Source organism: Natrix helvetica (assembly GCF_964273705.1).
Source record: "Natrix helvetica genome assembly, chromosome: 1".
Lineage (NCBI taxonomy): Eukaryota > Metazoa > Chordata > Lepidosauria > Squamata > Natricidae > Natrix > Natrix helvetica.
The window spans coordinates 164,882,032-164,899,337 of record NC_138548.1 but is presented as its reverse complement, the minus strand read 5'-3'; positions in this window follow the sequence as shown (position 1 = coordinate 164,899,337).

Genomic DNA, 17,306 nt, shown 5'->3' with positions numbered 1-17,306 from the left:
GGTGTAGAAGGCACGAAACTAAAGGCAGAGCCACTTCTAAAATATCAGCTAAAAATACAACTCAGAAGTTTGAAAATACATCACGTAAGTTTCAATCAACTCCTCTGGGAGTTCTGGACATATTCTCTCTTTAACAAAGATTATAGCAATAGCACTTAGATACATATATACTAGCTGGATACCCATGCTTTGCTACGAAACTATGTGATCAAGCTTGATAGATTGACACTTAACTGTTCTGACCCCCCTTCTTCCCTCGCCAACACAGAACACACTCCGGACCAAAACTACGTCAATAGGATTTATTGCACAGACAGACAGAACCTTGGCAGCAATCCACCACGACAAGGCTCTCAGAACTCTCCGACACAGAGACACGATAGCAGCTGTCCAGCATGCTAAGCTTCCAAGACAGAACTTTCCAAATAATTCCTTTGTTGACTTCTGCAAAGGGCGTATGCTCAATCAATATTTTATAGACTGAAGGGGAGTCTACTTATCAGCAGCTGAGAGCAATTACCACCAGTAACTGCGCCCTTGCTCCTTGCACCTGTGGGCGCGGCGATAACGGGCATCTAGGAACTCCCTGCTTATGTCTGAGTCACTGTCCCATGACTCCTCCCCACTGCTCCAAGGCATGGCATCCGGAGCCCCCCTCCTTTGGCTCTCACCGCTGCTCCATACCTCAGGCGCCTCCTGGTGGCCGACCAGACTCTCAGATCCCTGCTCAGTCAGAACCCTGCCCAGGATCCTCCAGAGCCGACTTATAGGGACCCTCACTCTCGGAGTCTGGTGGCAGCTCCAACGGCTCCTGCTGGGCCACAACACTTAACTCTAAACTCCCAGCCCGCAGGCTGGATGAGTCACATGCTGGCCACGCCCATATAAGGCAACTGGCAGTTGGAACAGAGTTCCTTTCAGTTGGGGAGGGGGAGTAGAACTTCTAACTCCTTAGTATTGATGCGTGTTAATATAATACCATATAAGAAATACTGATGATCTGATGGTCATTTCAAAAAATCCTTTCTTAGCAAGCACCTAGAAGTCAAGAGGAATATACGTGCTGAATTTCACGTTTGTAGGCTTTACAGTTTTGGAGGTTTCATGATGAGTGGGTGGTATTTGGCTTTTATACAGGGGTGAAATTCAGCAGGTTCTAACAGGTTTTGGAGAACCAGTAGTGGAAATTTTGAGTAGTTTGGAGAACCGGTAAATACCACCTCTGGCTGGCCCCAGAGTGGAGTGGGAATGGAGATTTTGCAATATCCTTCCCCAAGGAGTAGGGAGGGAATGGGGATCCATTCCCATGCCACGCCCACCAAGCCACACCCACAGAACCAGTAGTAAAAAAAATTGAATTTTTACTGCTTTTATATATAGAGAAGATTTACCACTTCACAGTGGTTTACAGCCCTCTCTAAGCAGTTTACAGAGTCAGTACATTTCTCCCAACAATCTGGGTCCTTATTTTACTGACATCAGAAGTATGGAAGGCTAAGTCAAGTTTGAGCCAGTCAAGATCGAACTCCTGGCAGTGGAAGGCAGAGTTAGCCTGCAATACTTCATTCTAACCACTGCGCCACCATGGCTCTTCCATTATAGAATGAAATCAAATATTTCACTGAAGGATCTTCCCTCACACATTGGAACCATCCTGCTCCTCCCCTCTTCCACAGTCCAACATTCCATAATTGGAATTGGAATTTGAGTCCAGACTTTTCTTTAGTTTAGTCCATTCCATCACATATGGAATATCTGCTCCTCCGTGAATAAAATGCTTGAAGATAGAAAGTATGGAACAAGTCCCAGAGAATTGGCATTGAGGCAAATTGGTGTACAATTAGTCCTCGACTTACAACAGTTCACTTGGTGGCAGTTCAAAGGTACAATGACACAGAAAAAAGTGACTTATGACCATTTTTCACACTTATGACCATTGCAGCATATGAACCATGGTCACATGATTTAAATTCGGATGCTTGACGAGTGACTCACATTTACGATGGTTGCACTACCCTGGGGTCATGTGATCCCCTTTTGCGACTTCTGACAAGCAAAGTCAATGGGGACACCAGATTCACTTAACAACCGTGTTACTAATTTAACAACGGCAGTGATTCGCTTAACAACTGTGGCAAGAAAAGTCATGAAATGGAGCAAAGCTCACTTAATAAATGTCTCCCTTAGCAGCATAAATTTGGGGCTCAATTGTGGTCATAATTCGAAGGCTGCCTGCATTGCATCGCTTCTTTCTAAAGATTGATCAAAATTGCATCACTTTGATTTCTCTGAACTGAACTGGATTCATTTCAGGGGAAATGGAGTATTTTCTAGATAGTGTGGCTCGTTTCACCGGATCAAGCTGGATGTCTTCTATGAGATTCCTTTTTGAAAATTTGCTATCTGATACCTGTCTTTGAAAAACTGGGAAGAAGATGGGAAACAATTCCATATTTCTCTTCAATCAGCTCATTATGTGAATACTTAAAATATCATATTTTCTTTAGTAACACAGTTGTTAAGTGAATGAATGTACAAAAATGTGAGAAAAGGAATTTGATCTACATCAGGGCTGTCAAAATCCCAGTCTGCAGGCCGGATGCGTCACACGCTGGCCACGCCTACGCCTGGCTAAGCAAAGCGGGGGAAAGTCCCGATAGATCACGTGACACCACTGTGATGACGTGAGTTTGATACCTCTGATCTAGATCTTAAAGTCACTGTATATTGCATCTTTAATTGTGGAGAAGCCTGAGAGCAATGGATATTTATGTGTAGAATTTAGGCCAGAATCAGAGTATCATACCCAAGAGGCACTGAAATAAACCAGACCTAAGTTACTAACGACAAACTCAAATCACCGCTTCCTTAATTTCATTGTCTCCTTAAGTGGGGCTAGGGTTGGGTCTCTCCTACACAGAAGAAACCCCTGCTTCTTTCTATTACTGTCAGCATCCTTTCCATCTTAATATCTCTCTGTGGTGATAAATAGCTGCATTCTGCTACAATAGAGTTTGACGTTATAAGTATAAAAGGAACAAGTGTCATTGCATTCCCTTTAAAAGAAAACAATGTGGTATTTATTCCAATAGGGATTTGAAACTCACTTCCTCCGGGAAGTTTGTACAGTTTTGCTGAGGAAATAACAGCAAATCTTCGGCAGCCTCTTGTGCTTCTCAATCCTACTTCCTTTACACCAACACAATTCACTACAAGTTGTAATATCTTTTAATCCTTGCAAAATATCTGTTACTATTTCTATACATGCATTGCCTCTTATTCTTTCAACTTCTTACTCCTCTCTCTCTCTCACACTCCCCCCCCCTCTCTTTTTTGAGGATTTCACCACCTCTATCCTACAATGGCTTTCTCAATTAACCCATTCCTCTCTGCCCATTCACTATTCCTTCATAGATTTGTTTTGCAACTTGATGGTCATTCATTCTCTCTAGAGGACTAAACCACTTCAACAGGCTTCTTTTGTCTTAGTCACTTGCCTTTGTATTCGGTCCACATTCATTCCTGACCCTCTCTCTCCTTGTTTCACGGGACACACTTCTCAAGCACTCCATGTCCATTGCTTTCAATTTATTCTATCTTTCTCTGGACATCCCCAACTCTCAGATTATAAAGCAAAGTGAGCAGAAGCAGCCTCTTGTACGCAGCTATTTTCACTTAGCTTAACAAGCACCAAGTCTTCACAATACACCACCTAGTAACCACCATCTTTCTACCAGCATTTGTATAACTTATTATTTCTCCATTTGTTTTCCTGCATTTAGTCAACTAAGATGCACACATTCGTCTACATCAGAGGTGTCAAACTCAAGGCTCATGGGCTGGATCTGGCCCACAGGATGCTTAGATCTGTCCCACAGGGCTGCCCTGGAAACAGCAAAGGACTGGCCTGTGGTGCCTCTGCCAGTGAAAACTGAGCTCAGGAGGCCGTTGCAGCTGAAAATGGGGGCCCCAGGCTCTGTTTTCGCTGGCAAAGGGCCACAGGAAAACTGCTCTCCCTGGTCTCACCTTCCTCCACTGGAGACAATGGATCTCCCCAGCCCTGGCCAAACCAACACAGGTGCCCCCGACACAAATGACATTGATCTGACCATGCCCACCCCACCCATGCACCCATGCCCCCCCCCCCAAGGTCAAACACAACCCTTCTGCGGCACTCAATGAAATCAGGTTTGACACCCCTGGTCTACGTGGTCTAGTTCTTCATTGTTTGCTATAGTTTCCCTGTAAACATAGTACAATTTATCTATTATTTGTCTTAAATTATTGTGGCAGTCAACAGCACAGCACTGCCTGCATACAAAAGGACAAGCCATGCCTTTTGTTACGCAATAAGACCCTAGTAAGTCTTCTCTGGTATCTCAACAAGCATTTCTTGGATATTTATTCAAAAATGCATTAAGCAAACCAAGAGAACATCCCACATCCTTGTCATATGCCCTGTTCAGTGCTGAACTTACTGCTAAGCATTCAATTTATTGTCATTCTTATTGCATTCAATAAGCAACTTTCAGATTGATGCAAAATGTTCTATATTACAAGCTTATTTGCTTTATCATATGCTTTTTCTAAATCAACAAACTTGAAATAAACTTGTTTTCTCACATTCATACCTTTCTCAATGATCTGCCAAGCAGCAAAGATCTGATCAGCATGTCACTCCTTGGCATAAAGCTGAACCACATTTCCCAATATTACCTGCATTATCTTTTTGATCATAATTTGTCAATCCTTCAGATCAGAAAACAGACTCCACATGAAGATTGGAATTACCCCTTAGGGAGATACTAACAGAATTCTGAAAGCCTGATGAAGATTTGAGTAAGACAGGAAGGAGCCACCTAGGTCTTTCCCTAAAATCCCTCTCCTAAGAATTTATGTCTGGCAGGACCCAGAAGAAGGGCCTTCTCTCCCTCTCTTTGGAATGTCATCTCCTTAACGATTAGATTGGCCCCTACTTTGACACCCTTTCACAAGACCCTGGAGGCCTGGTTTTGCCAATGGGCCTGGGGAACCCAAAGAGGGATGGAGCCCATCAAGTGGCTTCTGTGACTGCTTGCTGTTGCCAGGGAGGTATATATTTTGTAAGCCACTTAGAGTCACTGAAAGTGAGTGGGTGGCCATATAATATTTATATTTGTATTTGTATTATTTATATTATTTATACTTTTACTTATACTTTTACTTATACTTTTACTTATACTTTTACTTATACTTATATTTATACTTATATTTATACATATTATTTATATTTATATCTATATCTATATCTATACTTATACTTATACTTATACTTATACTTGTACTTGTACTTGTACTTGTACTTATACTTATACTTATACTTATACTTATACTTATACTTATACTTATACTTATACTTATACTTATACTTATACTTATACTTATACTTATACTTATACATACTTATACTTATACTTATATTTATATTTATACTTATACTTATATTTATATTATTTTTGTGAGTGAATGAATGAATGAATCTGCCTCCGTTTTCTGGCCTCAAGAAATGCTTCTGCCCTTTTTGTAACACTTTCTGAATGCTTCCCTCAAGGCTACCTCTATAACTTTCTACAGAGTTCTACCAGACATCTTCCCAAGCACACTTAACAAAATTATTGTCTGTTGTTTTTCCATCACTCTTACTACTTTCTTAGCAAAATCAGCATTCTTCCAGTCATCAGGAACAGATGCAATCTTCATACAATGCAAAAACAAAGGATGAATAGAAACAAGCCCTCACATTCAAATCAGGAGGTCAAGTAATCCTTTACCTAGGGCAGGGGGGGGAATCAAAATGCAAAATGATTTGAACACCGTTTCACTGCATAGGGCTTATCCTTGAACCACAGCCTTTTTCATTTTTGGATTATGGCTTCTGGCTTCCTTCAATAAACATTATTTAACAAAAATTCTTGCATTATCTAAATGGCTCATTCCTGTCTCCGGAATGAAACCCAATGATTCTGTTCACTCCCCTGGAAACTCCTTGTTTATCTAACTTCACTAGCTTCCTTTAAAAAAAAAAGCAGACATCATATTCAACTTCTTCATTTTTCTGTCCCCTTTGAATGTTAATCCTTCTGTCTGCTGTTTAACTTAATTCTTTTCAACAATCCTTTTCTCTTTCTGCACAATAAGCAATATCTCAAGGAAGATTCTCAGTCATCCAGGTGGAGTTGTCTGAAAGTTAAGTCATGGAAACTGAACTTCTTTTCTTGCTTGGTTTGAAACATTTCATTGCTTATCCATGTTATTCTCCTTCAGCCTGAACAAGTTGGTTTAGGAGGACCCCATATATGTCCAGGGTGATTTCATTTCTCACCTAACCCGAATAGGCTTGTTAGGTGAATAGACAGAGAGGAGTCATAGCTCCTAAATCCTTTTTCCTAGTTGAGTCATTAAGTGTGACCTCCCTGGTGAACTGGTGAAGTGATCTTGATCTTCTTGAGGACTGAGGCAAGAGCAGCATAAAAAATGGAGGATAGGTTGCATTTGAGGCCTCGCCTCTATTGAGGGAAAGATTTTCCACTTAGGGATAAATGGATTCCTTCACTCCTCTCTCAAAAAAGATGCCGAGACTCTAGAAAGAGTGCAGAGAAGAGCAACAAAGATGATTAGGGAACTGGAGGCTAAAACATATGAAGAACAGTTGCAGGAACTGGGTATATCTAGTTTAATGAAAAGGAGGACTAGGTGAGACATGGCAACAGTGTTCCAATATCTCAGAGGCTGCCACAAAAAAGAGGGAGTCAAGCTATTCTCCAAAGCACCTGAGGGTAGGGCAAGAAGTAATGGATGGAAACTAATCAAGGAGAAAAGCAACCTAGAACTGAAGAAAAATTTCCTGACAGTCAGAACAATTAATCAATGGAACAACTTGCCTCTAGAAGTCATGAATTCTCCAACACTGGAAGTTTTTAAGAAGATGTTGGATGACCATTTGTCTGAAGTGGTATAGGGTTTCCTGCCTGGGCAGGGGGTTGGACTAGAAGTTGATATTTTCAACTTCTCCATCTAGCCTACAGTGCTGAGATTTTGTGGTAGTCTCTCATCCAAATACTAATAAGCTTTTGTTGATACCAATCAAGGTCAGCTCAATATGCATTATTAGTAACTTTAATAATTGACAAAAATCTACTGGGGATTTGCAAATGGCCAAAGCAGCACAAGTTAATAGGCTTGTTTGCTAACTCAATTATTCACAGTTATACTTAGGAAATATTATGTTGATTATTTGGCCTTCTGAATATTTTATTACATAATTACAGAGTAGGATTCTCTTTAGATCTGGCAGTAGCTTAAGAAATAGTGAGGAAATTTCAATTGGTGATCCTGTTTGCCTGACCAGTTTACCCTTATTAATAATAGCATCACCATGTTTTTAAGAGCCAACATGTTCTTTATACAGATACCTTGTGCATTTTTACTATAGGAAGAAAGGGCATCCCATCATTTGTCAACATCACAATCATATATACATATACATACAGACACAGACACACAGACAGACACACACACACACACACACACACAAACTTCCTGACAGTTAGATGGAACTGACTTGTCCATAGCATTTATCTTTTCTCAGAGATAAGTTCTATATCCAAAGATCAGTTCAATTTATTTCTTCATCATCAAAAGCAAAAGATAGAGAGAAGAATTCTGAATTCTGCAAAAACAATATTTGTCCAGTAAATACAGTTCCTTGAAATAAGGTAGAGTTTCATAACTCCTGCCTTCATAACATGCTAAAAAAAATAGAACTCTACTTCACTGATGTACCGTAAATATATTCTAAGATCCAAATTAGGATTGGATCTATAGTTTAATTTATGGAAGCAGAATTCTGTTCGTGAGACACTTCCCATGGAGGAACAGAATTATTGTTAAGCCTTCCTCATCACTGTCCTAATTCCTCCAGTGGAAAAGATCTGGTGGGAATAAGACCCTGTGAGAGGATCCTTGAGGAGTCGTCACTGGGAATCAGTGAGAATCAGAGTATCAGTTCCCCTGACGGGTGGAAGATCAATATTTCAGCTGCAGAGGAGAAAAATAAGAAATCTTTAATGGAACCCAGGAGTCCTTCCCCTGATTACCTCAAATTACATTTCTCTTTCCTTCTGAAATAGATAGCATGGAGGTTGTTGATGATTATGTATTCCCTATAATTGAAGCAGCAGGCCAATTGTAAGAGGGTGTCATTGAAAGGAATTATTGTACATATGTGGATTTCTCAGATGCATCTGTAAACTGCTGCTGGAACAGAAGGCTGGCCTAGACGGACCAGTCTCTTACTCCTGTGACTTCTTTCCTCTTGTCCCTGACTTTTAATGGTTACATAGCTCTCTGCATCTGAATAGCAAGTATGAGGAAAGCTTTCTTTCCTTATACTTGCCACTTTCAAGTGCCACAGTGCAGGGGTGGGTTCTGGCCGTCATTACTACTGGTTCGGTGCCCGAAAAATTCTATCTTGCCTGCACATTTGCACTTAAAACAATCTGTGCATGCGCACAACATTTAAAAAGGAATAAAAATTACATTTTTTCAATGAAGTCTGTTTTGCGCATGTGCAGAACAGAAAATCAAGATGGTGCCGCTGAAGATAGAACCGGTATGGTCACGTGTCTGCCGGAGTTACTACCTATTCGGCCGAATAGGTAGGAACCCACCTCTGGCACAGTGGCTTACAGGTGAGACTCAGAAGGTTAAGAGTTCAATCCTAGGCAGTGGCAGATGTTTCTAGCAGGTGCAAATATCTGCTCCAAACTCCACATAGGCATCAGGAAGGGCATCTGGCCAATAAATGCTAATCTCGGTCGCCCCGATTCCATCCCAAAACACAGGATTAAAGGGTCGTAAAAAGAAAAAAAATACATCTATTTTACCTCATCTTAAGGGAATCTTCTCCTTCGCCTGAAATTCCAATACATGAATGAAATGCTAAAACTCTGCCTTCAGGCATGTCTTCTATATACCGTCGTCACTTGCTCATTTAAAAAAAAAACACACATAAGCATTATTCTTCCTTGGTTGTTGAATATGATCCCTTCTCCATTAGCACCACAGATCTTTCAAAGGCATCTAGACAACAGAAGTGGGGTGGTGTAACTGAGGAAAATCGTATTCTGAGCTTCAGAAAAAGGCTAACAAATATGTAAGGAAGAACATGCAAGGCTTCTCAGATTTTACTTTAACCACAAGTTCCCCTTGGTTTAATAATAAATGCCAGAATGCACTTTCCAATGACCCAGGAAAGCTATAGGTTCAGTTAAAATGTCATATCTGCACAGGTTCTGCCCACAGTCACAGGACTAGCAGAGATAATGAAAGGAAGCCGAAGCCACAATAGGCAATTGGTTATAGCATTTGAGACCAGTGTTTATTAGACAGTCTGGATTTCCATAAACAAGGCAGGAAATCCCAGGAACTTATTTTTGTATTTTACCTGCTTCCGATATTGCTTGTTATCACTCCAGGCACCTTAGGGATTGCTCTGTAGTGTCTGTTTTAACTAGATTAGCCGTCTTCTGCTCTGATATGGGGCTGTGTTGCCTTGGTGGAAGAGGACAGTTCTCCCCTCAGAAGCCCCACTGGGAAAAGTCTCCTTTTCTGGAAAAGAGGAGATTCACTTAGGCAGCATCTTTTTCAGAAGGAAAACAAATCCATGGTGTTTTCTTTTAACCACAGTAGACAAAGCTCTTGTAAGGCTGAATCTGCTGAAATCCTATTTTACTCTTCTGTTATTATATATGACTGTAATTCGGTGCATGTGTGTAATGAAAAAGAAATTGTTTTTCCTCATTTGGTAAGAGTTGTTTTGACATATTGGAGCCTAGAGTTTTGCTATAAGATGAGCAGCCATACAAATCTTTTAAATAAATATTGCTTCTTGGCGGTTTTGATTTTAAGTGGATAAAGGTATGGTGTACAATATCATGTTAAGCAGTGGTAGGTTTCAAAAATTTTTAGAACCTCTTCTGTAGGTGTGGCCTGCTTTGTGGGAGTGGCTTCCCAGCTATGTGACCGGGTGGGAGTGGCTTGCTAGCCATGTGACCGAGTGGGAGTGGCTTAGCAGCCATGTGACTGGGTGGACGTGGCCAACTTGTAAAATGTGGTGAAACTCACTTAACAACGCTCTTGCTTAGCAACCAAAATGTTGGCTCAGAAACTCTGGCATTTGAAGCACACAAGTCTTAAAGCTGTCAAGTTACAAGACCCTTGCACCCCTAACCCTTTAGGGAAAAAAACCCCAGGGGTGTTCAAAGTTGACAGCTTTAAGACTTGTGGACTTCAACTCCCAGAATTCCTCCTCCAGTCATGTTGGCTCAGGAACTCTGACATTGAAGTGTGCAAGTGTTAAAGCTGTCAAGTTACAAGACCCTTGCACCCCTAACCCTTTAGAAAAAACCCCAGGGATGTTCAAACTTGACAGCTTTAAGACTTTAAGGTTTAGATAGGACTCTTAGAGGTGGGCAGGGCGATTGGTGAGCCAGCCAATCAGTGAGCGGCAGGCAGGGCAAGTGTGGTGCGAATGGGCAGGGGGAGGGAGCTGGAACCGCTTCTTAACAGCACGGTAGATTTTTGGAACTTCTTCTATAGAAGAGGCTAGAACTGGCAGGAACCCACCCCTGATGTTAAGGGAACGAAGATAAGATGTACAATAATTCCATTTCTCTATGTTCTTTTTAAAATTTTTACCCTCTGGATCTTTCTGTCAGTGTTCCCTATCTACTCACTTCATCCGTTCCTCTGACTGTTAAGAGGATTTTGCTTTCTTAAAAAATGACAATTTAAAATAACAGGAGACACAAGAAAAGTTTTTTCCCGAACGCCATCATTCTGCTAAACAAATAATTTCCTCACTACTGTCAAACTATTCACTAAGGCTGCATTACTATTACTATTAGTCTTCTCATCGTTCCTATCACCCATCTCCTCCCACTTATGACTGCAGGACTGCAATTTTGTTGCTTGTATCCTTACGATTTATATTGATATTGATTGTTTCCTGATTGCTTATTTGTACCCTATGACTATCATTAAGTGCTGTACCTTATGATTCTTATCGAATGTATCTTGTCTTTTTATGTACACTGACAAAAGACAAATTCCTTGTATGTCCAGTCACACTTGGCCAATAAAGAATTCTGTTCTATTCTAGATAGATACTTGTCTGCCAGACCGCAATTCAGTAAATAGTTTAAAAATCTTTGATTAGCTAAGATTCTGCAAAAGAAAATGAGCAATTCTTCAGCGTTCTGGAGTTCCGATTCCGGCGGCTGATGGCTACGGGCAACTCGCTTGCTCGCTCCGGCTCCCCGGTGGGCTTCCCCACTCCTTGGGGGGCACAGGACGCCCCGAAGAGGCATCCTGCCGGAGGGGCGGCATCACAGGGGATCCCTGCATCGGCGGCGGCCGGCGAGAGGTCCCCTGCGCGCTCAAGGCAACGGGGAGCAGATCGGAGGGTGCGTAAAGCGTCTTCGCTGACAGGCTGATCGGAGAGAATAAATAAAGCTGAAGGATGCGGCGGCGGAGCGGTGAGGTGTAGACTCCCTTCATTCCTGTTACTAACCTCAAAATTTGCCAGTTGTGCAAACTTGAACTTTTGGTTAGAGTTGGAGAGGTGCGGCTGGAGGGGAGGGGGATTTCCCCCCCCCTTGGACAAGCGGCTGGAAACAGAGCTCTCAGCCCCAAGGGAAGGAGGAGGGGGAGAGCTAAAACCAAAGATGTCACACCCCTATTAATTGGATTTTCGGATTTAAACCTTTAAGGTTTAGGATAATGAGATCTGGAAGCCTTGGGAACTTTGAATCTTGAAACTTTTATTTGTTGCCTCAATACCCGAAGCTGGCAGGGCAAGATGGCATACTTCCGTTGTCTTCATGAACTGTGAAATCTGACTCCACCTTTTAGCTTCAGGCTTCCGGTCTTTGTCTCCGTGCTACTTGGTTGACTCTCTTGTGGATTGTTTGTTTTTGAATCCCCTGGAGTGAAAAACGACTGCTCTTTTGCAAGGGTGATTAGAAAACTCCCCTGCGCCTGAACTCTCTGTCTCCTGGACTCTCTTGGCTGTTCTATCTCTCTGATTGATTCATCTTTATACTGACTGGACTCTCTATTTCATAAACAATGGCATCTAAAAGACCACCTCCTGGAAAATCAGGTTTTGCTGCCTCTGCCCCAACATCTGCAACCTCCAGTCCCAGTACACAGTCAACGTTAACAGCCTTCAAGCAAACTAAATCTACGGACTTGGAGCTTCATCAAATGCTTCAACAACTTCTACAGGGACAAGAGGATATAAAGAGACAATTGAAGGAAATGAAAGAAGAAATTAAAGAGAACCAGGATAAAATTAATAAGAACTCACAGAGACTGGATCTTTTGGAAGATGGGGCGGCTGAGATGAAGGGGGGGGATAGAGGGTGTGCAAAGGGGAAACAAAGAAGTTGACACCCAACAAATGAAAATAGAGTTTGAGAGAATGTCTTTTTATCTTAGATTTCAGAACGTGATGGAGACAGATGATGAAAACATAAGGGACATCATGACAACCATGTTGGCTGAGTATATTCAGGAGAAATTCTTCAGCGTTCCGTAAGTGGATAAAGACAAGGATATGCAGGATTCATAACATGTTAATATTTAATCATTTCCTGATGCTGCATTTTAAAGGAGTTACAAACAATTACATTTCAGCTTACCAAGATTTCAGATTGTATTTAGAACTTTGATATCCCACAGTTTTCCGCTGAAATTGTTCCTGGGAATACAACATCCTCAAGCAATTAGTCAGCATGTATCATCCTTTATAGGATTATATTAGATTATATCCCTGTTCTGACTCCTACATTCAATTCCCTAAAAGTGTGAAGCTTTTTTCCCCAATATGTACCCATCCATTCATTGTGTTGTGTCATGAAATGTTTATGCTGTTGCCCCCTTGAGTTTTTTTTTTCCTGAGATAATCGACCTAAATCACCTGATAGCTCCTCCTGTGTTGATACATTTTTTGGCTCTAATCAAGGCCAAAACAAAATGCTTCAGGAAAACAGTACAAAATAAAGAGCTGAAGAAGCTTCTTGGATGAGAAGCAAAATGTCTTCAAAGAAAAACCAGAAAGTCCTGTTGCCTCTTGAAAAAAGCACCCTTGGGAGTACAAAATAAAGTGGTTTTATTAGTTGCTTATGTTCTTTTTGTGGCTTTCATTAGTTTGGAACAGAGAGATGGAATGATCATCCTAGACTTCAATTTCAAAGGCATTAAAATTTATCCATTTATATTGATGAGCAGTCCCATCTTTAATTCTTAGGGATCATCTAAAACAGGGGTGTCAAAATCGATTTCATTGAGGGCTTCATAAGGGTTGTGTTTGACCTCGGGGGGCTGGGGTGGGCATGGCCAGAGTGGGCATGGCCAGCTAGATGTCACTCATATTGGGTGCACCTTTGTTGGCTCGAGTGCTCTACCACCGAAAATGGGCTCCCAATTTCCGTGTCCAGCTGCAGCAACCTCCTGCAACTCTCTGCCAGTGAAAACGGAGCAGAGGAGGGCCACATACAGCCCTCCCGAGCTCCGTTTTCAGCTGTGATGGCCTCTGTTTTCGCTGGCAGAGGTACTGCGGGCCTGTCCTTCGCTGTTTCCAGGGTGGCTCCATGGGCCAGATCTAAACACCCTGTGTGCCGCATCTGGCCCCCCAGCAGTGATGAAATTCAAATTTTTTACTACCGGTTCTGTGAGCGTGGCTTGGTGGACATGGCTTGGTGCATGTGGAAGGGGAAGGATACTGTAAAATCTCCATTCCCACCCCACTCGGGGACCAGCCAGAGGTGGCATTTGCCGGTTCTCTGAACTACTCAAAATTTCCGCTACCGGTTCTCTGAACTACTCAAAATGTCCTTTACCAGTTCTCCAGAACCTGCTGGATTTCACCCTTGCCTCCCAAGGGTGAGTTTGAAACCCCTGGTCTAAAATAACCCCTTTCTAGGTAGAAATCCCATTATCTACCTAGTCCTCACTCCCTTCCTCCACTCCTATTCTTTCCCAGGTATCAATTTCCCTTCCTGGTCACTTACCGGTAGTCTGTTTTCCTTCTCAGCTGGTTATTAGGACTTCCTCTTTGATAGCTCAGGAATATTTTATCCAGTTAACCTGGAAGTATTTTAGAGAGTTCCCACCTTGGGTTATTTTCTTAAGGTATTTATATGCCACTGTAAACTGAGTTTACCAACCTGCTGACTCTTGCTGCCAGGGGATTGGTTAGTAAAATTTTTGTCAACATTTCCCTGATTCTTGGGAAAAGAACGAAACTTTTTTGAAAATAAATTTTGCATCTTTAGTTCAAGCTCCATCTCTTTTCTTCCATTTTTCTATAAGGAAACAATTCCATTAGAATAAAAGCACAAATACTGGCATTTAGTGCAGAAAGCAAACCATTGCTGAATATTCTGCATATAGGCAGATATTCTCATACATGCAGGCTATTGTTTTGCAGTTTGAAAAATATATAGTTTGAAAAATAAAATCCGTTTTTAGCAGATTAGTGATCACCTCAGGTATATTATGAGCCAGTTTGGTTTAGTGGTAAAATCACCAAATTAGAAAGCCAAGAATTTCTAGTCCTGCCTTAACCAATAAAAACAGCTGGGTGAACTTGGGCCAGTCACTCTCTGTCAGTCCAACTCACATCACAGAGTTGTTGTTTTTGTGGGGAAAATAGAAGGAAGGAGTGTTGGATATGTTTGCTGCAGTAATGGGATTCAAAAAAAATTACTACCAGTTCTGTGGGCATGGCTTGGTAGGCATGGCTTGGTGGGTGTGGCAGGAGAAGGTTACTGCAAAATCCCTATTTCCTCCCGATCAGCTGGGACTCGGGAGGCAGAGAATAGATGGGGCGGGGCCAGTCAGAGGTGGTGTTTACCGGTTCTCCGAACTACTCAAAATTTCCACTAACGGTTCACCAGAACTGGTCAGAACCGGTTGAATATCACCTCTGGTTTGCTACCTTGAGTTATTTATAAAAAAATAATAAAAAAGTAGGATACAAATAATAAATAAACCCTCTTTAGAGATGACTAATCTATATGCTAACCAACTCCCAGGAACTCGGGTTGGTTTAAATGGTTAAAACATTTGAAAACAAGAAATACAAAATACAAAAACACCAAAACAACACAAAACAAAGGAACAGAGATGGCAGAGGGGGAAAAGACTTTTCTCTCCCTCCCTAGGGAAATAGGAACAAGGGAAAGGAAGGAAAAGGCATTGGCCATTCTACCAATCATCTAGGTCAGAGGTCTCCAACCTTGGCCACTTTAAGCCTGGTGGACTTCAACTCCCAGAAATTCTGGGAGTTGTAGTCCTCCAGGCATAAAGTGGCCAAGGTTGGAGACCGCTGATCAAGGCAGAGAGCCAGGTTTTCAGAGCCTTTTGAAATACCAACAGGATGGAACCGTTCTCTCCGGGTCGGGCTAACCGGTAGCAGCAGCTGTGGGAGGCTCCGCCCACCCACCCCAACATCATGCGCGAGCACTGCACATGTGCAGAAGGCAGGCGCGCTCACATTTGAGAACTGGTAGGGAAGGTAAGTGAATCCCAGGTCCTTCAAAATCTGGGTTGGGATGTCCAAGTTAAACAGGAAATGTGCAAATGAGAAAGAATATAATCAAATGCATTTTAACCAAATCGTTTTGGGTTTTTTTAGAAATTCCAGGAGCTGATAACCTTAAATAAGTATGTTCAAGGCATATTTTTGAGGCTAACTAGCATGTGTTCACTGCAACTCAACTAAATGCAGCTCAGCATCCATCCCTGCTTCCAAAGCAGGAGAAATGGGGGGGGGGGGATCTCTTCCCTAATCAAAGCAGCTCTGCTCTGTCATTTAGTAGTACAGCTGCTTCCTCTCCCCCCCCCCCCTTTCTGCCTGCAAGGAACAGATTTTCAGAAATCAAATGCAGGTTTGCCAGAAGATTGGATCCTCTGCTGAAAGAGGATATTATTGTGCTTCAAAACAAAAGCAAAGCTGTCTTTCTTGGGCTTTCAACTACAGCTTTCTACAATCCACTATCCTTCTGCTGAGCAGGATTTTACATTAGGGGAGGCCACGTTATGGAGGACTATTTTAGAAAAGGACCTGTATAAGGGTGTCATTTGTACCAGAGGTGGTATTCAGCAAGTTCTGACCAGTTCTGGAGAACCGGTAGCGGACATTTTGAGTAGTTTGGAGAACTGGTAAACACCACCTCTGACTGGCCCCGCCCCCATCTAGTCTTTGCCTCCCGAGTCCCAGCTGATCAGGAGGAAATGGGGATTTTGCAGTATCCTTCCCCTGGAGTAGGAAGGGAATGGAGAGTTTGCAGTATCCTTCCCCTGCCATGCCCACCAAGCCATGCCCACAGAACCAGTAGTAAAAAAAATTGAATCCCACCAATTGGCAGGATAATTGAAAATTGAAAAATAATTGAAAAGAAGCTTACTATACCTGCAGGAATCTTACCTAGCTGTTTTGTAATAAAACATGGGGGAACAAGAAGCAGACAGCTGAAGATTTTTGACTGTAGAATGAAGGTCTCTAATTCAAAATGTAAGTCCTTTGGTGGCAGCATCATGTCAGAGCATAACTGAGCATAGTGATTAAATTTAATTTTAAATTTGCCATTAGCATAGATAAACAGGTCCTCTAGCAAGCTGACCAGCACCTGTTGTCCCTATGAAAGTCCTGCCTGAAATGACTTAAATCAGGGGTGTCAAACTCATTGTCACGGTGGTGTCATGTGATGTATCGGGACTTTTTTCCCCTTTGCTAAACCAGGTGTGGTCATGGCCAGCGCATGATGCATCCGGCCCGTGGGCTGCAAGTTTGACAGCCTTGACTTAAACGATCAAAGTTTCAACTGTTCCTTTTATGTTTTTGAATTAGTTCGTCATGTTTTGTATAGTTCTACAATACAAAGTACTTGAAGTGGTGCTTTAGGCTAGAAAGGCAGTCAGTAAGTACTGTATTGTATGGGATGGAGGGAGGGTATGTATACTCCTCATTGAAAAAATTTGCTAATGAGATAGTGGCTAGTTCATGGATAGATTGAGCCAGTTAAAAATTACCACGTTCCTCTCCCATTTCCCTTTTCTCCCACTTTGATGCTCTGCAGACTCCCAGGTAACATGCTAAAATGCAGAGACAGGATGTAGAGATGTCAGTTAAGCCATTCCCAGATACACAAGTATAATTTCTTGGCACTCTCCACCACAACTAAAAGCAATGGTAGCGC